General features: G+C 48.6%; 2 protein-coding genes and 1 pseudogene across 2 annotated transcripts in view; 1 reads left to right on the plus strand and 2 right to left on the minus strand.

Annotated features, from left to right (window-relative positions):
• Nucleotides 1-24140, minus strand: part of JMJD6 (Bifunctional arginine demethylase and lysyl-hydroxylase PSR) — a 198262-nt gene that overhangs the window by 89597 nt on the left and 84525 nt on the right. The window lies entirely within an intron of this gene.
• The window catches only part of LOC126539478 (A disintegrin and metalloproteinase with thrombospondin motifs 18-like), a 147579-nt gene that overhangs the window by 22794 nt on the left and 100645 nt on the right, over nt 1-24140 (plus strand). The gene's annotated exons all lie outside the window — the stretch shown is intronic.
• On the minus strand, nt 14322-14495 carry LOC126539651 (U2 spliceosomal RNA; annotated as a pseudogene).

The following is a 24140-nucleotide window of genomic DNA, read 5'->3' on the forward strand; positions in this document are numbered from 1 at the left end:
CGCCTCGCGACTGCGTGTGTGTCAGGGAGGAGAGAGTGTGTTTGAAGACAGAAAGTCCGCGCAAGGCCCGTGTGCGTTTGATGCCTGCACAGCATTGGTTGTAGGGCGTATATTATACGAACTCGCGCTTGCTCGCCCGCGATCTGGAGCGGGCCAGCCTGTTTGCTTATGCGCTGCGCGCGCGCCATAGGGGTGGTGCTGTTTCGAACAATCGTGGACGTTTTATGGGCGTGCGCAAAACCTATACCGCTATCGGCCGAATTCTGCTCCGCGCGCTTATCTACGCGGAAAGTTGTGGCTGCTGCCGCTGCGAGACAGAACGAGACGTACAGTTCGCGCCGTTTCCTTAATGCGGTTGTAAGGACGTGCAAGTCGGGTGGGTGCCTCGTTCTCTATGGATACACATCGAAGCGTTGGCGTGTAGCTTTGTACTTGCATTTGTCGAGCGCGTTGTCGTCGCAAATCTAAATGGAAGCGCAGTACGTTGAGCTAAGTAAAGCACAGGACGAGACTTTGCGCGGTCTTGACGCGCACCTCTTCGTCGTGGCTGCCGATAAGGCTCCTGTGCCGGAAGAATCGCTCGAAGGCTGATCGAACCGACCTTCAAGGCCGCAGCTATATAAGCGACATCGTGCGCACTGCTGATGTTCACGGCGGATGTGTGATATTCGGTATGCATTGGAAAATCTAAGTCCTCTTCTGAGTAGAACTTGTTGCTGGGCGAGTTGGTTGAGATCTGTGAATACATTGTTGCGCTAACAGGAAAATAAAGACTTAAGAGGGTAAGTAAGAAACGATAGGGGTTCAGCGCTCGATCTATCGTTTCTTACTTGTCCTCCTAAGTTTTTATTTTCCTGTTAGCGCAACAATGTATTCATTGTGTCAATGCGTCATTTGATGCGGGCGATATTCCCGACGTTGATAAACCGTAGGTCGATGAATCATACGCCCCGGATGTGTCATCACGATTGAATGACCTTAGCAATTTGGGCGAGTTGATCGAGTTTTGTGATGGAAATTCAGCATTTTGTAGGTCGTTAAATCAAAGTACTACAGGCACAAGCACTAGTGCCTGTAATTATTCAGCCGATGAGATCTCCGTTACACCTACATTGCGGGAACATGGTAAACTGTTATTGGACCATTATATCACCACTATAAGGTCCGAAATGGGGTTTCAACAGGCAGGAGCTCAACATATGAATTTTATGTCGTTTCATTCCCGGCTTGCAAAGTTGCAGGAATTCTAATACCGATTCCGTTCATATTTTGTTGAAGTTCACTGTGTTCTTAACGCAGCTCGACGTCGTAAAGCACGGTCAGGAAGCCTTTTGTGCAACACGTTGACCTGTGGATTAGCAGTCTATAGACAAAGACGCCGCACACGGGCAGCGATTCCTCCAGGTCTAGCGGAGGTTTCCCGTCCCGGCACGAAGTTCCTCCCCAAGCGGATGTTTTCGCGATTCGACCCAAACCCGTTGCACCCGGCGGTTCCAGGAACCCACTCCTGAACCGCGACGTCTCTGCTCGTTAGCTACAAAGAACGCCTTAACCGCTGGACCGTCCCAGCGGTTGTTATCTTGTACCTTCAGCTTCGAGCCCTCTCGTTTCTCGTACGTGGTATGCACGTTGCACGTCGCGCGTCATTAGCACGGTAACCTCGGGAATCAGATGAAAATCCCGCCGCAGGGCACAGCGGCCCACGTGCCGTGAGAGGTCTCACCGCAGACGCCCGATGACGTGCACGCGACCTCGAGGACGTACGCCAACAGGCGACGCATCGGTTCATTACCCCACGATATACTGTCGAGGTCGCGATGGCTGTCCGCGGAGATTAAGGAGTGAATGAGAACCCGGCTACGGCTGCGCTCGCATGCAGCCAGTCTGCCTAAAAATGCGTGCACCGTTTCGGAAGCCTGAGGCGTGCAGAACTGGAGGTTTGCTATAGTGCGAGGCCGAAGCTTGTGCCTGCAAATTTTCGCATACAAGAAATCTATATCTTTTTGTAATACCCTTCACTGAGTTTTATTTATTTATTTCATTTTTTTATATTATTAATTCACCCTGTTTGCATCAGTGTTACGATTTCACCATGTATAGTAAATAATCTAATAATTCTATGTTGACCTAGCCTCACCCCCTATGTTGCGCCCTCTCTGATGGCCGTTAGGAGTATTTTAGAAAAAGAAAGAAAGGTCTCTAAAGTAATAAAATTGACTAATATAAAACGCTCTTTTGTGTCGTCGTCGTCGTTGTTATTGTTGTGGTTGAGAAACAACGGGTAGTACGGTCAGGTTCGCGTCCCACAGTAATGAAGCGATCATCAGTACACTGCATGACGTTTCGCGCGTGAAGAACCGTCCGTCTCTGTATTTGTCCGCAGATGGCGTGCACGGAACGAAAACGCACTGCGTGGAAACAATGTGCATCGGGGCACGCACGCTGCCCCGACTGGCTGCACATAGACTCCAGCCTCTATCCACCACGCTGCACCGTATTAGCGACGCCAAGTGCAGAGAGCGTTCGTCTTCTTCGTGGGCGCAAAAAAACCCGCGGACACTCGCATATTTCATTTTGTTCCGAGAAGGCAACGCACACCCGCGAGGCGCGTGTCGGCGACCGCGCGGTTGATAGAACGCCAGGCGACGGGCAGCAAGCAACGCGTCAGACGCGGCGAGGAGTAAAGACCGCGACGGCCGACGAGTGTTTCTCGCCTGAAAAATGACCCTCGAGGCATTGGCCCGGTCCTCCGCCACTTGCTTACTTAAACCCCCTCTGTGTCATCTCTGTGCCCTTCGCAGATCGTATCCAGGAACGGAAGCTTTCGCTGTGTCGTGTTTCGCGTCCGTCGCTGTATCGTACGCACCACTTGCCCAGGGGCGACGCCTCGCGGGCTGATGACCGGGTAACAAGTACGCGCGGCCACTGCCACTCGAGATATCGCTGTCGCTGACTTATTGCGCATATCGAGAAGAGTGCGATGCCTGAGTTGGAGAACGCCTTGGAAGCTATGGTGGTTAATTTTAAAGGGAAAGTTTTACTGGCCGCGAACTTGCGATTGCGCCGTGGCGGTGCTCCGAGGAGGCACATGACGTCACAACGCGCGCCTCGCCGCGGATATTTCTCTCTCTCTCTCTCGCTCCCTAGTCACTACTGCGCATGCGCCACTAGTAGCACTGAGCCACAGGTGTTCCGCCGCTGCGTAGCGCCGCGCCTTTCTTCCGCCGCCGTTTGGTATGACGTCACACCGAGTTCCTCGTCGTTGCGCTCGCCTCCGCTCGCTTCGCCAGCTGCGTCGCATGCCTGAAAACATGTCGGAGTATTGATAAGGAGAGATTGCGTGCGCCGCAACCACAGTTGAGGCGGCAGTATGAACGGCGACTATTCTGATAAGCAGGGGGAGGCCCGGAGTCGACATCGAAACGAGATGGAGGTAACGAATCGCCCAGGAAACAGACGAACTGCGCGCCGAACGACCGGCTACACGCCGCCACATAGCTAGACAACCAGACTAACCTGGACTTGCAATCAAGATTAACCAAGGCTAACCATGCTATGCCTTAGCTTTTGCTACGTATATCCTGGCATAGCCGAGCTAAGCCACTGCCCAATTTTTTTTTTTTACTGCACCTAAAGTTTTCGAGAAGAGAAGGCCTGCTAATAGCTTATCCCATGAGAAAAAGAAAAAAAAAAAGAAAGTGTGCAAAAGCTATCGACGACGATTGTCAATGTAAGCGAATAGCTCGAACGAACGAATGAACGCACGAATGAGCGAACGAACGAACGTTTTCTATGCCAAGTCCGACCATGGCACGCAGTAAGAGGCGGGAGGGACACCGGATTAATTTTTTTACCACCTGGAGTTCTTAAACGAGCACCTAAATTTAAATACACGCAGCGCTTCTTTTTTTTTTTTTTAAGTTCACACTATCGGAATGCGGCCGCCGCGGCCGTTATCTAGCCCGCAACCTAGCGCTCAGCCGCGCGCGCAACGTCATTGCCAAGCCATCGTAGCGGGTTTGTCGCGCAAGAAAACTTCTATGCAGTAGAAAGTATTGCACCTTATAGGGTGCTCGTTTGTTCCACCTTTACCCCCGATAAGGGGTAACATTGAATCTTCATGTCAATAAATGATGTCTTTCTTACTTGGCGACTTTTTTGCGGCAAGTAAACATGACGACACGAAGACAAACGGCACGAAAGTCTTGAAATAAACATCTACAGCTATGACTGTAAAACTTTCGCTTAATTCAGGTCTGGTGTTCAGCCTTATTGCGCAGTTTCCAACTACAGCTTCCCTCATCGCAGCTGTAAATCGAGTTCACTGTCATGCACATTGACCTTTCTTTACAGACGTAGTTGTAACGGGGTTAGCAACGGAACAAACCAGCACCTATAATGGTACAAAAAAATTACGGTGCAGTGTAGTGTCACCAAAAAGAGCGCTAACATAGCCGGACAACGACGCCGGTAATGGTATTGGATGACATCGCGATGGTTGAATGTCGCGAAACCAAAATCAAGTCCCCGCGGTTTACCTGAGCCTGTGTTAACTTGTTTGCATTAGAAGTATATTTTACGTCACAAACGCACATGTTGTCATTCCGCGTTCACATTACGTTATTTCCGTTTTGCCGAATCACGAGTAATCATTACAGTTATTCCAGAGACGCTTCTCGCAACTCAAGTTTGAGTTATCGTGCCCCACCTGATTCTTTCTTTTTTTAATTGAGTTGTCGTGTTCTTCTAAAGTGGGCTGCTTTAGAAGGAGAATGACTTGGAGGTTTCCCAGGATATTTGCTTGTAAAAAATTCGCATCATTCGAACGAGGAAAAATCAAACGAAGTTGGATCTGACAAAGAGAGAGACAGAGAGAGAGAGAAAAAGAAACTTGGAATATGATGGGCTACTTGCAAGAAACTCTGAGATCGTTTGACGAAGAACGGTATTGTTATGTAGAGTTCGAAAGGGACGCTCTCCTGAAGAATCTTCAAAAAAAGGACCTTCCGCATGCGTGCCTGCACCACCTTATATTTTTGGGGGATCAGTTATAGCCCGCAAAGAAACTTCACGTCACCTTATCGAATTCTTAAGAGAGACTGGTTTGATAGACACACGGTGAAACCCTTCAGCGGTATTGTAAGAGACGTTCGGGTGGAGCAATTGCCGCCTTGATCGTCAGGCTAAACCCGCCTGTTGCTACAATTCACCACCACCACCACTACCACCACCACCATCAATCACTTTTTTTTCTGTTTTTCTTATTTCTTTCTTTATACCCCCTTTTTGCGTGTAGTTAGCTTATACTGTTCGTTTCATGGCTAGAGGACTAAAAAAACACGTGATAATTGACGTGGAGTAGATGACACTAGCAATTGAGCCTTGAGGAAAATATACATGCTTTTCCTGCACGTTCAAGGTCAGCTTCACCGAATGTTCGGGATGTCAGTGTAAGGCAGTCATATATAATAGATGACACACTCTAAGAACGTGAAGTGTTTTTTTCTTTCTTTTTTAACTCCTACGTATGGCAACTCGCCACGGAGATCGTTGGCGGCACAGCGCGCTGCCTCCGTTTTCCGCTCGGCGAGTCATTAGTCTCGTTTAAGCCAATTAATAGGAGACGGACGATGAGATAAACACGGGCGTCCAGTCAATAGCGGCCGTGTCTTCGACCTTCAACTGCGAGCCCAAAGCGTCCCCTGACAAAGCTCGCCAATGCGCAAACAGAAGCTTGTGTAGCAGAGAGGGAGGGAAAATAAATATAGACGAAAGGGGACATGCTAACAAGAAATGTCTGGTAGGCTAACCTACAATGGGGGAAGGCAACACGGGAACGGAGAGGCTAGAGTGAGGCTAAGTGAGGTGGCTGAAATGTTGGCACCAGCTTCTTCGCAAACAATTAGTTGGTCGATGATCAAGGATAATAAGATGATGTGGTATACGATTAGCGTTCCGGCAATGAAGTCTGGTTTCTAAATGACTGGTTTACTCTAACTTTTCCAGCACATACATAAAGAGCACGTAACATACAATAAAATATATAATCTACATAACTTAATATATGGCAATAAGATTTCACATTAGTATAACAAAAAGACAACTATGAGCCTGCCTAGCTCGTCTTTCCGGTACGGGCAGCTTCAGAAGCGCTAGACGTGGAGGCTAACTCAACATATTTTACGTGATTGCAGTGTATAGCACGTATAACAAAATCGTGCACATAACATAAGCAAATTTCCATCATCATGAACTTCTTCATCTTCGTCATCTTATTCTTGTTTTCAGAAGACTACATTGTTATCTTGCTACAACTTCATCGCATAGCCTTTATCAGGTCAATTCTTACTCAGTGACGTGGCCCAGTTTGCATGGTCAGCATTAAAATTTAAGCAAATTGCTGTCTGCGCCATGTCGTCGAGACTCGCCATTCATTCTTCAAGCAGCAATAGGAGAACTCCTGTCACTGAAATAGCAAGTGTGGGTGTGTGCTTGGATAACAAAAACGACCGGTTCATGTAAAAAAACTTTGTCGGCGAGCAGCTATAACGAACGTGCTGGAGACGCTGATCGTAATAACACACAACCGAGGCCGGGGATGTACAAAGCGAAAACAACACAGAAGACGTGGCTCTCGAATATTATACTAACCATACGACCGAGTCAGCCCCGCCGGAACAAAGCAGCACGCCATAACCCGCGGTGAAAAAAACTGGTGGTGTCAACAGTGCCTGGTGGAGTCACGGCAAGCAAGTTTATCGACAAGGCGAGGCAGGATTGGGGACACGTTCGCGCACTGTGCGACTGTGCGCACTGGGACTGTTCGCGCATAAAGCGTGCAGCGTTATCAGAGCTACAGGCTGCGTTGAACGGGTGTACGGCAGCGAATATTGGTTGGACACGGCCGTGTACACTCAAGAGCGCGCTGAACGCCGTCTAGGAAGCCACTCGTAAGATAGTCCACTGACCTGTTCTGCAAGTGTACAGTCCCGTTATTTGGCAGGGAACAGTGTCATTTGCGTCCTTTCTTTTTCTTGTTTGCTTGTTTATTAGTGTGTTCTTTCGACAGTAATGGAGATAGAGGTGCCAGCGCCAGAGAGCTAAGCCGGCTACACTCTTTACTGCATGGAATACGAGTTATAAGCAGACGAAGGTGCGATCTACGCTGTCATGAACAAATCGTAATTATAATTTATTCTGCACAAGAGCGAGACGGTGGCGTGCTAGGCAAAACAGATAGGCAAGAACGCCTGGGCATGAGCGCCTGCAAGCCTGCCACCCAGTGCAAGGCAAAAGAAAGGACAAAAAATGAATACATAGTGAGAGGAGTGGGCGAGCATGCAATGAGAGGGAAGTAGAGTGAAATGGCAAAGAAAGAAGACAATAATTTTCACGGAAAAGTAGGCTATAGACGTTAGCACGCACAATCAGCACTAAGTCACGACAATGGTCCCATACACTTTGCGTCTCCTGCATGGTGGGCATATCAACTATTAGCCTTACTTTTTTTTTTAACCGGGAAAATCTCTCCGGCTTCACCCTGTACACTATACGAAAAGCAACAGAGAAGTGTTGCGTCACTAAACACCCGATGCCAACTTCGGGCGACTAGCGGACGCTTCGAGTGACGTCGACAGTCGACCTGACGAAATGTTACTGAACAGAAGCACTTTATTCAGCGAAGCTTACGTCTAATGCAGCCGAGCTTTGCCTGGCGGGTGTGAATTACCTAAGGGCTGCAGACTGCTTCTGTGGACTCGGCAGGTCAACGCTATCCTAAATTTTATTTCTTCAGATTTATTTATTTATTTATTTATTTATTTATTTATTTCGACATTCAACCACCCGAAGGGCTATTGCACGAGTGGGGACCTCGCCTCCTTTCTCTCCATTAAAACCTGCCGGGAGCAAAGATGGCAAGGATGGGAACGATATACAGAGCAAAATCAATGGTCAGCAATACACGACAGGAATTCTGGGGACTTATTCTGCCACGATCACTTCGGCGATGCTATCGCCTTCGCGGACGTAGTGCTCGATGAGCCAATCAGATCATCCGATTTTGCCCAACCAGCCAACCAGCGCGCGCCTGAAGGCGATGGTACCGCCGAAAGTGTTCGTCGCAGAATACGTCCCCAGCAGACGATAAAGATCGTACATTACCAGGTCTTGACATGATGATGTTTAGACGTTTCAACATGCCCAGCTCGCCGACACAAAACTGAATCCGCCATAGGTTGACGTGTTTCTGGCGCAGCAATATTGTTTGTGGCACATGTAGTTAGCAACAGCACGGCCTTCCAGGTCGGTTTCCTTTGCCACAGAAAAAGTCGCCGCTGCGGCGTCGATTTGTACACCACTTATTGTGCCCGGGGTGCGATCTCTCGGTGACTTCTTCCAACCTCTCCGCGAGTCTAAATATGGTTAGCCCTAACCTAAAGCTGCACATGCGCTATATAGCTTGCAGCTCACATGTAGCAGGCGAGCTGCCCTTGTGAGCCAGTCCAAGTCATTCTTGTTGAGCATAGCCCACGCTTTGCTGCACATTTCACTTCACTCGAGTTGTCAGCGCTTCCGCCGTTCGCGTCCGTGTCGCCTCGACAGGTAAATCGGCAAAGATATCAGAAGCGGAGGCGGCGCGGTGTTTGCGCTGTCATAAGCGCGGGCCATTACGCCGTGGTCCAACCTTGCGATAGGACGCCAGCCGAGTGCTGTCGAACGCTGCTCCTGGCGAGACTCGCCCACGGAACCTTCCCACGCGCGCGGTTAACGTACGCGGAGAAAGCAGTAATCCGAGGGCGCGGCGGCGGCGCGCGCGGGCGACCGAGCTGTCAACTTCGCAGCCGTCACGGCGTCCCGATGTCTGGCAAGTGAAAGGAGACAGAGGAACGGCTTCGTGTATCGACAGCCGATAACGAGGAAAACGCAAGGTCGGGAATTGCACTGCGTGCTATAGAGACCTGAAGCATGCCACTTGAATCTGCAAGCAAGCGCTCGGCGCTTTGCAAACTCAAATCTGCCAATGGGAAGCACACCGGGTGATGACCATACCACACCGCGGGCCGCTTCTGCTAAATCTACTGGCGAGTTCCGTTCGTGTTTTGGAGACGTTGCCTCACTCCTAAAGCGCGCGCTCAGATCCCTCTGGGAGTTCGCAAGTCCAGATGTGCCCAAATCGAAAATGATGTTCCGTGACGTTTCCCGGCAGAAGCTGTCACACGCAGCTGAAGGGAATGACGGAACGTGCTCCAAAACTTCCGGTTGAACCTGCGCCTCGACGGCGCTGCAAGGAAAGGGGGGCTCACTGACCCGCCGTGGTTGCTCAGTGGCTATGGTGTTGGGCTGCTGAGCACGAGGGCGCGGGATCGAATCCCGGCCACGGCGGTCGCATTTCGATGGGGGCGAAATGCGAAAACACCCGTATACTTACATTTAGGTGCACGCTAAAGAACCCCAGGTGGTCGAAATTTCCGGAGTCCTCCACTACGGCGTGCCTCATAATCAGAAAGTGGTTTTGGCACGTAAAACCCCATAATTAAAAGGGTGGCTCACTGCAGAGCGAGCTGCCAAGCACCTCTGAAACGACTACTGGAACATATGAACCTGTTCCATACTGAACAATACAGTTCAGCAATATATACCTATAACGAGCTGGAATAGGAGCACAGAATGAGTCGACGAAACGCCTCGACATTCAAAGTGGAGATTGTGAAAAGTGAAAAGAGAGACAGAAGAAAGGAGAAAGGTAGGGAGGTAAAGTGACAGGAGATTTCCGATTCAACGTAAATGTTTGAAAATCGATGGAGTTAGTCGAGTGCATGCCTAGAGACGTGTAATACAGGTTGATCACTTAACGGGTTATACTTTATGCGCTATCACGCGGGCGGCTAGTCGACACGGTCGAGCAAAACTCCACTTAATCAGTTACTGCCGTAATAAAGATTGATTTTCTTAACCGGTATAACTCTCGAAGCGGCGTCAGTCAAGTGTGTGACGCCTTAACATTTCGCGCACACTTGTCTGCGTATGGCTTACGGGTTCAGGTAAACAGTATTTTATTGTAACACGTCCATAACGGCGGCCGTTACCAGCGCACAGGAAGCCTCGAGCTCACTCCTTCCCGACGCCACCCCAGCTGCGCGGGCCGCCGGGGACCTTCTCGGTCGGCGTCGCCGCCGCTGGGAGGCGGCTCTGAAAAGGTCGGATTTGGCAGACCAGCTCTGGGCCGTCCGGCAAGCCGAAGATGCCGCCCGAGTCCAAGGACTTCGAGCCGCCACTTGCGGCCACCAGAACCAAAACTGCCGGACCATTCTTTTTAATAAAGTTCATTTTCTTCTTCGTAGCCCGGATACAGCAGTAAACGGAGCGCCTTCGCCGCCTGGCGCCACTTTCAGACTAAACCGCACGCCTGTAGAAGAGTTCGGAAAGAAAGAAAGGAAGAATACTCCATATGTCGACTCCACCTCCTGTGCACTGTCGATGACCCGTTGGCATCACAGTGACGACTGTAATGCGTGACCGTTGTTATTTTCTTTTTCATTCTTGACCAATGGAACCAAACTTCTTCAGCAACTCAGAGTTTCCACAGTTATACATTGATTTGTGCGTCGGCTCGTGTGGCCGTCGCAAAGTGGCGCCTTTCACCGGTGACGCGTCCTTGAAGGCCATTCTTCCCCCGCATCTTCCAGCGGGCAGCAGCGCAGCACTGCGGGAGATCTATCTCCCCGAAAACATGGAAGTGATGAGGCGGGGGGAGGGGGAGGTAAGGGGGGGGGGGCGTCCAAGAAAAGAAACGCGCTCCTCCGTCGGTGTTCTTTTGGCAGCCGTTCAGGTGAAGATGCTCGCCGCCTCAGTGCCGCCGCAGAACATCGCTCAGCGCACCCTGCGCGACCCTTCACCGCGCCTTGATTTAGAGTTTAGACGATATTCCCCGCCTCTCAGATTCAGTGCGGGAGGATCCATTTTACTCGGCGAGTTAGCCCTCTCGTCCTCGATGTGCCAGCGCTATTATTGTGTAACACAAGGTGCCACTTGAAGGAACTGTAATGCTGCTGTACTCGCAATATGTGGTGGAGCCTTGAAGATAAACGGCTGTACGTGCATGAAGTCGAGAGCCTGACGAAATGTCGTCCGCTCGAGAAGAATCGCGAAGAAAACGGAACGTTCGCTGACCAAGGCGAAGAAATGATCAAAAACTTGATGTTTCGACCGAAACGTCAATATTTTAATAATTTGTTTCCCTCGGTCGGCCGGCGCATGTTCTACTCTCTTCACGTGCGTCCCCGTTAAACAGTAGCCTTAAGACTTAATGCGAAAAATGAAGACACATATCTAGCGGCTTGACCTTAAATGAAGACCGGATGTCGTGAACAAGCATCGAATGCTTTGGAAGGAAAGAGAAAGAAGGGAGGGGGAAACGGGAATGAAAAACAGGGAGGTTAATCAGAGGCACGTACGGTATGCACCCCTGCGCGGGGGAGAACGGGTAACGGGTTGAAAATAATACACACTAAGATATATAGCGCCATTCAACGCCTATCAAGCAGAATCTCCAGCAACCTCCTCAGGAGAAGCAAAAAGGCACTCGAGGAGCGCGTTTCAGTTAATTACGACGGAGGTTGTATACGTTGTATGGTGCTTGATGTCGTTTGTGTAAGCTGCTACACTTATCAAAGCCGAAGCTGCAGCCCTGTAGCCGCTGTGCAACGTGAGCAATGTGTGTGACGACCAGAAACGTGCCGTATACGTTTATAGGTTATCTGTATACCCTACACCGGAATACTATCCAAGTCCGCCTCGAAGTTGTCTGGTATATATAGATCGCTCCCTGAGCAACGCGACGTATAGAAACAAGAGTACCTTGGTTGGGGCGAATTGGTTCATCTTGCCAGTTTTCATAAAAACGCGCTAAAGACGAGGACGTAGGTCCTGTCGTATGTCTTCCTTTCGTCCTCATCTTTAGCGCGTTTTTATGAAAACTGTCATGACGTATGGTACTTGCGCCTTTATGTGGAGCTGTGGTGCGTCGCCCGCAACGGGATCGTTTTTCTTTTTTTCGGGGCAATAGTCTTCACCGCGGCCGCTGACGCGCTTATGCGAGGAAATGGGTTTAACACAAGTGACCATCGCAATAAATGTTCGGCAGGCTTTTGTTAAACACAAAGTGACGAGATGTGTCTATACTACCGCTATACATCGCCCATATACCTCTTTGGCTATTCCAACGTGCATCGGCGATCGTACATCACCGCTATGCTTGTCACAGCGACTACATCGACACGGAGTCAATGTGCTAAATGCGCTGTGCTGTCGTGCGATAAAGAAGGACCAACAAACCAAAAATGACAACCATTCCACTCTGTGAAGATGGAATGGCAGCGAAAGCTGACGGCAGTCAAAGCTCTCAAATGAAAATCAAAGTGCTTTCGCTGCAATTACATCTTCACAGAGTGGAATGGTTGTCATTTTTCGTTCAGAATCGCGGGATCGTTCTTTGTCGGTGGTCGTTTCGCGCCGGCACCGTTTACATTCTCGTTGCTGTTCCCTCCGGCGCTCCTCGTACACATGTTGTTCTTCGGGTGTACGAACTATGCGTGTCCGCCCCATCGATAACGCAGCTGTTTTTAGCCTCGATACCTCTCCTGCTTATATACTGCGATAACCTTGACGTCACGCCATTGCTCACGGCGAGCGTTCTAATCTGTTCCGCATGTTGAAATCTGCTCCGCCGCACAGCACCCTTATGTGTTTGTTAAAAATCGCTAAGTCCGTTTCTGTTGCCGGACGCCGAAAAAAACTACGGGATGTTAGCCATATACAGCTTTCGCTGTAATTGCGGCTGCACCTCTGATAATTCTGTTATTAGCGACTGCGAAGTAGTGTGCATTCACAGAAGGGCCCCACGTCACCAAAGAAAGCTAAGAGAAACGCCGTCAACCACCGAACAGTAAAGAACCAAGGATGTTTAAGCATGTCCTTCGGCAGTTGTACGATTCCGATCGTCTTCTTCACACACAGCAGTTAAAGATAGCAACTGTTGACGGCGTGAAGGAAGGACGCTCGTCTCGTTTTATTACCGTTTCCGCGGCTGCTGAGTCAGCGGGACTTATTTCTGAATCGAACGTCCTTGTGGCGCTTATCCACCAGCACCATCTATAGCGGGCCGATAAAACTCTCGAAATGTTTCTGCCCGCGTTCTTGAGTGGGCGCGTTTGTAGTACAGTTGACAGGAAGAACAACGCATTTGTTGTGGCAGTCCCGTTTCGCGCCTCAGCGGATGCCTTGTTCTTCGTGCAGTTTATAAGTGCGCCTGGAATGCCAGAGAGAGAGAGAGAGAGAGAGAGAGAGAGAAAGAGAATGCGCATTGCATGCGGCGGCTTCCTTTTTAGAGGCGCGCCAGCCGCGAGCGCGAATTCTTGTTCATGGGAGGCGCGAATGGCGGGCAGCGCTCTTGGCAGCTCTTCAGAGACGGTTGTCTGGGGCGTGCGGGAGCGCGTTTTACTGACCCCCGTTTATTACGCCCCTTGAAACACGTGTCTCGTGCCTTCACGCGCGACGGCGTCTTCGCTCGTTGCTCGGTCACGTGCCGCATACAGGGTAAACTTGGCCCTGCCGACCTTGAATCCACGATCGGCGGCCGCGAGCTTCGTATTTGGTAGTTATAGGACTGCGTGTTTCTTATTGGAGAAAGACCGCCGAAGGCCGGAGTTGAATTATTCCCCTCTGCCCGTCAGGCGCCGGGCGTGGAAGCAAAGTGTCGATCCAAAAATGCGAACTGTCGCCGCGTCGACATCGGCGCAGACAAGTATTTTTCACCCGATTAAACGCCAGCTTCAAATCGAAAATGTAACGAAACTACGAATTATTAATTATTCGACGTGTCATATGAAGGAGAGGAAACGTACGTATTTAGTCAACCGCAAAGGGACCTAAGAATAAAAGCTAAATAAATGTAGACGCGATAAAATTTTGTTTCAAAACTCCATGCTTGTTAATTTCACGATAATGAGTTGGTTATTACAAGATAGATTAAAAGCCAAAGTCCCATGTTTCAAATTTCGCGCCGAAACTCAGGCGTCGGTACGTCAGTTTGACGTCACATATTTCAGGGTATTTCTTTTTTCTGATTTGCGCCATTGTGGCTCAGTGAAATTTCTCAGAACTTGCTAAGTTCAGTGTTTGTTTTTGTTTCAATAAACTGCGGTAGATTTTGACCGGTAAAAAAAAAAAAAAACGAACTAGGCCCGAGCAGATTAGATCGAGATCCATGATGTCACGGCGACCTGATGCAGGATCTTCGTCCGCAGACGTCCGTAGACCAAAAGCGGTGGGCCGAACCCGAAGATAGTGCAATACCGGGCTGACCCGCGGCTGAAGTGAAGCAGGATTCAAGCACTTCGCCAACTTGCAAAAATAACATATTGGGTCCAAATACAACCCGCATCAAATATTAAGCTGATAAGAAGAGATACCACACTTTGACCCGCGTAGGCGATCTCTATGTTCACACCGCCTAGCACTCTTTGTCGGCGTTCCAAGCGCTTGCGTATCTCCTTTCCATTCCTTCCGCTCTCCCGTGGTGGCGGTCCCGTCGAAACGTCACCAGCGTCCAGTTTCTTTCTTCTCCTCGAGGCGCGGCGGTCGCATCGTCCACGCGAATATATATATGAAATCGCGATAAACGAGTCCTTATCTATGTTCAAAAATTTGTTGCACCTCTGTGTCATATGCTAAACAGCTTCGCCGGTAATCCACCTTCACATGGTGGAATGGCTCATGACTTTCTCATATTTTCTGTTTTGCCAAGCCTTTGATAAGAGCGAAGATTGTATTAATTAATTAGTAATTAACTAATTAATCATCATCATCATCATCAGCCTAGTTACGCCCACTGCAGGGCAAAGGCCTCTCCCATACTTCTCCAGCTACCCCGGTCATGTACTAATTGTGGCCATGTTGTCCCTGCAAACGTCTTAATGTCATCTGCCCACCTAACTTTCTGCCGCCCCCTGCTACGCTTCCCTTCTCTTGGAATCCAGTCCGTAGCTCTTAGTGACCATCGGTTATCTTCCCTCCTCATTACATGTCCGGCCCATGCCCATTTCTTTTTCTTGATTTCAACTAAGATGTCGGTTACCCGCGTTTGTTGCCTCACCCAATCTGCTCTTTTCTTATCCCTTAACGTTACACCCATCATTCTTCTTTCCATAGCTCGTTGCGTCGTTCTCAATTTCAGCAGAACCCTTTTCGTAAGCCTCCAGGTTTCTGCCCCATATGTGAGTACTGGTAACACACAGCTGTTGTACACTTTCCTTTTGAGGGATAGTGGCAACCTACTGTTCATGATTTGAGAATGCCTGCCAAACGCACCCCAACCCATTCTTATTCTTCTGGTTATTTCAGTCTCATGATCCGGATCCGTGGTCACTACCTGCCCTAAGTAGATGTATTCCCTTACCACTTCCAGTGTTTCGCTACCTATCGTAAACTGCTGTTCTCTTCCGAGACTGTTAAACAGTACTTTAGTTTTCTGCAGATTAATTTTCAGACCCACCCTTCTGCTTTGCCTCTCCAGGTCAGTGAGCATGCATTGCAATTGGTCTCCTGAGTTACTAAGCAAGGCAATATCATCAGCGAATCGCAAGTTGCTAAGGTATTCTCCATCAACTTTTATCCCCAATTCTTCCCACTCCAGGCCTCTGAATACCTCCTGTAAACATGCTGTGAATAGCATTGGAGATATCGTATCTCCCTGTCTGACGCCTTTCTTTATAGGGATTTTGTTGCTTTCTTTGTGGAGGACTACGGTGGCTGTGGAGCCGCTATAGATATCTTCCAGTATTTTTACATATGGCTCATCTACACCCTGATTCCGTAATGCCTCCATGACTGCTGAGGTTTCGACTGAATCAAACGCTTTCTCGTAATCAATGAAAGCTATATATAAGGGTTGGTTATATTCTGCACATTTCTCTATCACTTGATTGATAGTGTGAATATGGTCTATCGTTGAGTAGCCTTTACGGAATCCTGCCTGGTCCTTTGGTTGACAGAAGTCTAAGGTGTTCCTGATTCTATTTGCGATTACCTTAGTAAATACTTTGTAGGCAACGGACAGTAAGCTGATCGGTCTATAATTTTTCAAGTCTTTGGCGTCCCCTTTCTTATGGATTAGGATTATGTTAGCGTTCTTCCAAGATTCCGGTACGCTCGAGGTTATGAGGCATTGCGTATACAGGGTGGCCAGTTTCTCTAGAACAATCTGACCACCATCCTTCAACAAATCTGCTGTTACCTGATCCTCCCCAGCTGCCTTCCCCCTTTGCATAGCTCCTAAGGCTTTCTTTACTTCTTCTGGCGTTACCTGCGGGATTTCGAATTCCTCTAGGCTATTCTCTCTTCCACTATCGTCGTGGGTGCCACTGGTACTGTATAAATCTCTATAGAACTCCTCAGCCACTTGAACTATCTCGTCCATATTAGTAACGATATTGCCGGCTTTGTCTCTTAACGCACACGTCTGATTCTTGCCTATTCCTAGTTTCTTCTTCACTGTTTTTAGGCTTCCTCCGTTCCTGAGAGCCTGTTCAATTCTATCCATATTATAGTTCCTGATGTCCGCTGTCTTACGCTTGTTGATTAACTTAGAAAGTTCTGCCAGTTCTATTCTAGCTGTAGGATTAGAGGCTTTCATACATTGGCGTTTCTTGATCAGATCTTTCGTCTCCTGCGATAGCTTACTGGTTTCCTGTCTAACGGCGTTACCACCGACTTCTATGATGCCCATGAGATTGTCGTTCATTGCTTCAACACTAAGGTCCTCTTCCTGAGTTAAAGCCGAATACCTGTTCTGTAGTTTGATCCGGAATTCCTCTAGTTTCCCTCTTACCGCTAACTCATTGATTGGCTTCTTGTGTACCAGTTTCTTTCGTTCCCTCCTCAAGTCTAGGCTAATTCGAGTTCTTACCATCCTGTGGTCACTGCAGCGTACCTTGCCGAGCACGTCTACATCTTGAATGATGCCAGGGTTCGCGCAGAGTATGAAGTCGATTTCATTTCTAGTCTCACCATTCGGGCTCCTCCACGTCCACTTTCGGCTAACCCGCTTGCGGAAAAAGGTATTCATTATACGCATATTATTCTGTTCTGCAAACTCTACTAATAATTCTCCTCTGCTATTCCTAGAGCCTATGCCATATTCCCCCACTGACTTGTCTCCAGCCTGCTTCTTGCCTACCCTGGCATTGAAGTCGCCCATCAGTATAGTGTATTTTGTTTTGACTTTACCCATCGCCGATTCTACGTCTTCATAAAAGCTTTCGACTTCCTGGTCATCATGACTAGATGTAGGAGCGTAGACCTGTACAACCTTCATTTTGTACCTCTTATTAAGTTTCACAACAAGACATGCCACCCTCTCGTTAATGCTATAGAATTCCTGTATGTTACCAGCTATTTCCTTATTAATCAGGAATCCGACTCCTAGTTCTCGTCTCTTCGCTAAGCCCCGGTAACACAGTACATGCCCGCTTTTTAGCGCTGTATATGCTTCTTTTGTCCTCCTAACCTCACTGAGCCCTATTATATCCCATTTACTACCCTCTAATTCCTCCAATAACACTGCTAGACTCGCCTCACTAGATAGCGTTCTAACGTTAAACGTTGCCAGGTTCAGATTCCAATGGCGGCCTGTCCGGAGCCAGGTATTCTTAGCACCCTCTGCAGCGTCACAGATCTGACCGCCGCCGTGGTCAGTTGCTTCGCGGCTGCTGGGGACTGAGGGCCGGGGTTCGATTGTTGTATTCATATAGGAGGTTGTGGCCAAGTACTGCACCAGGGTGGCCAATCCTGCTCTGGTGAGAGAGTGCGTTACCGGTTCTGGTCACCGGGATCAGGCCGCACTCCAGGCCTGTTTGTGCAATTTTCTCAACACACGTTTTTTTTTTGTATTTTCCGGTGGAGAATAGCGCGGCACCGGGATTTGAATCACGGTCCTCTTGCACTGGAGACGGATACTCTACCGTCCCCGTAGGAGTTAAATTAAAAATTAATTTATGGGGTTTTACGTGACAAAACCACTTTCTGATTATGCACGCCGTAGTGGAGGACTCCGAAAATTTCGACCACCTGAGGTTCTTTAACGTGCACCTAATTCTAAGTACACGGGTGTTTTCGCATTTCGCCCCCATCGAAATGCGGCCGCCGTGGTCGGGGTCCGATCCCGCGACCTCGTGCTCAGCAGTCTAACACCATAACCACTGAGCAACCACGGCGGGTCCCGCAGGAGTTGTACGCCTCATTTAACCTACAGTGGTGCCCTACTTGGTCAGTCAAGGTGGACCAATCTGAGCTCGGTTATACCGCATGGATGGCACTCGGCTAGAGAACCTGGTATTTATGACCTGCACATGTGAGTGTGAGGCCATACATATTTGATATATCTTTCTTTTTTTTTTTTTAGGAGGGTTCCCGTACAGTGATAAAATAAAGGAAAAGACATTAAAAGAAAGAAAAAAAAAAGAAAGAGGGGCGGAAAAAAAAAGGAACATAACAGGTGATTTGAACTCGTGACCCTTCGATGTTGCCCGGAAAGAAAGCTCAGTCGGTTGGTTCGTCAGGCCCCAGGCTACTTTCAAGCGCCACAGCTCCTGCTCCGAGCCTCACACTTACGTGGAAAGAGACTCATGTTGTCCGCGATAGTCGGTAGTAGTTGAGAGAGCCAGCTTAAGGGCGGAGAAGAAGAAAGGAAAGATTGCCGTGCTTCGTTAGCAAACGATAGCACGGCAATCAGCACTCGAATATAATTATAACTCTAATAATAATTGTAAATATTCATCTCATCTATGGGATCTAATGCGCGCGCTGTTTCTTTGTCTCTGCGTGTAGTACAGTTAAGAGAGCCAGTTTAAGGGCGGAGAAGAAGAAAGAAGAGAAAAGCAAAAACTGCAGCGCCGTGGTTTTAAAGCGCACCCGTGGTAGAGAAACGGAATGCGATATAAGCGTGCGTAGCCACGATACGCACACGACAAACTGCCTTAAAATATTTAGACTTGAGGGAAAGCTTCGTTAGCAAACGATAGCACGGCAATCAGCGCTCGAATATAATTATAACCCTAATACTAATTGTAAATATTCATCTCATCTATGGGATCTAATGCGCGCGCTGTTGCTTTGTCTCTGCGTGTAGTAGTTGAGAGAGCCAGTTTAAGGGCGGAGTAGTTGGAAGGCATACTTCCTAGGAAAAATGGCCGCTCAAGGAGAAGAGCGAACTCGAGCGGCTTTAGAGGCTAGGAAAACTGCCTTAAAATATTTAGACTTGAGGGAAAGCTTCGTTAACAAACTATAACACGGCAATCAGCACTCGAATACGACGAGAGAAATTACTGAGACGTGGAAAATTCCCTTGAAAAAAAATCTGGTTTGCTAGACAAATGCTTGTATGTATTGAACCTCTTAAAAGATGAGGGGTGAAATATGCGCTCACCGAGAGGGCATCTTCAGCACGAGACATCCACAAGGCACCTTACAGAGATGTGGAGAGCTTCGCGGCCGGAACGAAGCCTCCCTTCTCCGCCGGCCAAGAGGGGGAAACGCGCTTTCCGATCGCTCAAGGTTGCGCGGACAAAGCATAACTCTAGCGTCTAGGAAAAGCTTAACCAGGTGCGATGGCGGCACGCATAGCGTGGGAAGCTAGCCGCCAGAATAACTATACCAAGGACTGCTGCTGATGAGGGCGAAATACCTTCGTGTAATTATAATAACCCTAATAGGACTACTTTCGAAAAAAAAAGGAAACGGCCCAGAGGGCTATACTACGAGAGCTATGACTGATAGTTTTCTATATATATATATTCATCTCATCTATGGGATCGCATGCGCGCGCTGTTTCTTTGTCTCCGCGTGTAGTACAGTTAAGAGAGCCAGTTTAAGGGCGGAGAAGAAGAAGAAAGAAGAGAAAAGCAAAAACTGCAGCGCCGTGGTTTTAAAGCGCACCCGTGGTAGAGAAACGGAATGCGATATAAGCGTGCGTAGCCATGATACGCACACGACAAACTGCCTTAAAATATTTAGACTTGAGGGAAAGCTTCGGTAACAAACGATAGCACAGCAATCAGCACTCGAATATAATTATAACCCTAATACTAATTGTAAATATTCATCTCATCTATGGGATCTAATGCGCGCGCTGTTGCTTTGTTCTGTGTGTAGTAGTTAAGAGAGCCAGTTTAAGGGTGGAGAAGAAGGGAGGGAAGGAAAGTCTCTGAAGCAAAATTACAGTGCCGTGGTTTTAAAGCACATCCCGTGGTAGAGAAACGGAAGGCGATATAAGCGTGCGTGGCCATAATACGAACACGACAAACTGCCTTAAAATATTTAGACTTGTGGGAAAGCTTCGTTAGCAAACGATAGCACGGCAATCAGCACTCGAATATAATTATAACCCTAATACTAATTGTAAATATTCATCTCATCTATGGGATCTAATGCGCGCGCTGTTGCTTTGTCTCTGCGTGTAGTAGTTGAGAGAGCCAGTTTAAGGGCGGAGTAGTTGGAAGGCATACTTTCTAGAAAAAATGGCCGCTCAAGGAGAAGAGCGAACTCGAGCGGCTTTAGAGGCTAGGAAAACTGCCTTAAAATATTTAGACTTGAGGGAAAGCTTCGTTAACAAACTATAACACGGCAATCAGCACTCGAATACGACGAGAGAAATTACTGAGACGTGGAAAATTCCCTTGAAAAAAAATCTGGTTTGCTAGACAAATGCTTGTATGTATTGAACCTCTTAAAAGATGAGGGGTGAAATATGCGCTCACCGAGAGGGCATCTTCAGCACGAGACATCCACAAGGCACCTTACAGAGATTAATCAAACAATTAATTAATTAATTAATTAATTGCTCTGTAGAAGCATCATTGATTAGTTCACCTGAGATAACTTTCCCTTTAGTGTCCACTAAACGGTGAGGTCATTTTACTGCGCAGTCAAAATGAGTTGGCATATCCTGTGTTGAGTGTCATGCGTATATTGGGCAACCACGTCCTCGCATTTGATGCAATCCATTCAGTTGCACGAGACCAACGTTCCGCCTTGTCAATCACTAGCTGCGTCGCGATCTCTCACCAAGCACCTAGAATTTCGACGCGCGCACACAGCACATATCGTCACGCTCGTTTGTATATATAATACGCAGACGGAAGCGAAGTGAGCGTGACTTGAGGTCACCGCGCCGCTTTCTTCTTATTCGTTCTTCGTCTCCTCCCTCGTACCGTTGATATCATTTCTCCTCGTTTATATACACTCTCCTTTTTTTTTACAAATTTTCTTCCTTAGCGTTATCGTCGACACGGCGGCGCTCTGCCCTCGTCCCTTTGTCCCAGCAACGATGACCTCGCGTGCCTCAGCGCGCGCACGCGCACGCGTGTGTGTGCATACCGCGCGTCTATAGCGCGTCGTTCGCTATAACGCACCGAGCCCATTCAGCGGCAAACTTTTTTTTAATTTCGACTCGCCCTCGCAACCTGGCCGCTGCCAGTCGCTCGTCGCATTATTCCCGAGCAGCTCCCGACGTACTCGCGCGCGCGCATAGAAAAACACCTCGCACATACACAGCGCGCCGAAAGGGATGAAGGCGAGATCCGCTGTGTGTATGTGTGTCTGTCTGTACGCACTCGATTCAATCCAGCGACCTCTCGCTCTCTAACGGAACATAGCGCGTACCGCGCCTCGACCGAGGAAGTGGGCCCGTGTTACGCATTGTGCGCCCAGCGTTGGATTCAGCGCCTCGCGCGGCCCGGCTATTTAGTCGCGGAGGGACGACTGTCCATTGAGCACACTATGCACAACGATAGATTCGGCAGCAGTGAATGGGCCGAGCGCTCGACCGCGGGGTTTGTATCTCCATCACAAAAGCAGTCGCGCGCACAGGGCGAGCCTCCTTTCTTCGCACACCCTCCTTCCCCGCTGGCCGTGCGCTTTTAAACCGCAGCTCTCGATGCGCGTGTACGGAGGTACACGTGGAGACGCTAGACACCAGATCAGCGGCCAATGCTGTGCAGGCAAACACCGGTACAGCCAGTGCTCGGAGCACGGCACCATACCATTAAAGTAATAACCTTCTCAGTAATTAAGATATATAACGCCAGAGCTGCACTCTTAGAAGATGAAAGCTGCGGTATAGTTACTAACTGTAGGTTGCGAACTGTTTATAACACATGTTACTAACGTTTTAGTAACTTCTGTTAGTAACGGTAGCGTAATAACAGTTGCTAGCTAGGAAACGTAGTAACTGTTACTAATGGATCGCCTCTACGGCTCGAAAACCTTGCAACCATTATGGACGCATAACGTGGCACAGCTTTCAGATAAATGAAGCTACCGTAACATAATATATTGCACAATCACCCAGCCGAATACACGGCGGGCAAGATAGTATAGCCCCCCATTACTAATTTACTTCGATTGCATGTCTAGGACCGTATGGATTAGTAAATAGCTAGTAAAAGGTTCATAATTGTCTGTGAGAGGTAGAACTACTGCAGTTACTAAATTGTTGCTTGCAGTTACACGCTTCCTTGCTCGCTTTTTTTTTTCTAAGTGTGCATTTGTCGCGCTCAAATGGTTTACTGGCGATGACAAGCTTGTCGGAAAATTAAGGTTATTGATACGGCGCAAAATCAAAGCCCTGTATAATATTGTTGCGGCAGTAGCAAATGACGGTCACCAGCCAATCGGGAGGGACGAGCGCGCTGTATGCAATGTGAACGGTACATCCCCAACAAGATGGACAGGCGGTCTGTAGTTGGCTGACGTTCATATTCAGAACTTTCGAAGGCATTATGAAAGGGCGAAAGACAGAAGCACGACAAGACAAGGCTCTTATCCTGTCGCAAGCGCCTTGTCCTGTCCTTCCTCTGTCTTTCGCATTTCCGTTGCGCTTGGGTATACTGGTTGGGTATGCGATGGGTATACTGGAATCGTTTGTGAACGGCACATCGACTCACGAGCAGGAGGCTTTGCCATATGCGCAAAGGACAAAATGTATGCACAACCATACGCCCTTGACTCGCAAGAGGACAATGCCACCGACTATGGGGATGTCTATGCCGTTCAAACAAAATACGGAATTGTGATATCCACTATGTATATATACCCAGGCACACCCAAGTGTGATATCGAGAAGACCACGATTACGCACTCTGCATGGGTTAGACGTGATGACACTGTCCCTGTGATCGTCGTTGGAGACTTTAATGTGGACCCTTCAAAAAAATACAAGAAATATGGTTCCATCAGTTTGCGCTAGAAGAGTTTGGTTTGAAGGGCCACGCCAATCCAAGTCACTCAACTATCTCAGCAACGATCGTGTATAGATTTAACTCTGGCCAAAAATCAGTCTAAGGTTGTAACCGAACCAGTCAGTGTATATATCACAGTAATCACAAAGCTATCGTCACTACACACCATTCCCAAATGATGAAAATAAATACATGAACGTACCCTCGTCTAACCCTGTACAATGTTCTAAAGCTTCGCTGGTCCTTCACCTTCACAGCGTGGAATGATTCCTCAATTTTCTTTCTTTCTTTCTTTTTTGCCCCCGTTGCAATGCGGCCGCCACGGCCGGGATCGAATCCCCGACCTCGAGATCAGCAGTGCCACTGAACTACCGCGGCGGGTCGCGGTAGTTCAGTAGCCGCGCCAGCACACCTCTCATTGTGGACTGTGTTGCCCGTTTCTATAGAGATACGGAACGGTGCTTCGGTAGCGCCTATTCTATACGGCACCGGTTCGACGCGGCGACAGGCGAATGGCCCAAAGGCTTCCTTTGTGCGTCGCTCGCTGTGGACAGTGCGCAGACTGCATTGTATTGAGTGGACACTGCTACGTGTGCGTCGGCGACTGCCGGTGATTCACGATTCCGATGACCCCGTGTGGTTCAATTGTTCCTCTGACTAGGCGCTCACAAACGCAGTGAGCTTACACTGGTGCGCACCCGTTTGTGAATAGTGCAGCTTCGGCTTCGCGGGTGAAAGTTGCGAGCAACTGCGCGACCTTTTTACCATAGTGGCTTTCTTTTTCTCTTCGTCTTACGTTTGGGTTTTGTTCGGTCGACGCCCAAACAAACGCAACAGTACGCACGG

This window comes from Dermacentor andersoni, chromosome 11, assembly GCF_023375885.2.
Source record: "Dermacentor andersoni chromosome 11, qqDerAnde1_hic_scaffold, whole genome shotgun sequence".
Taxonomy (NCBI): Eukaryota; Metazoa; Arthropoda; class Arachnida; order Ixodida; family Ixodidae; genus Dermacentor; species Dermacentor andersoni.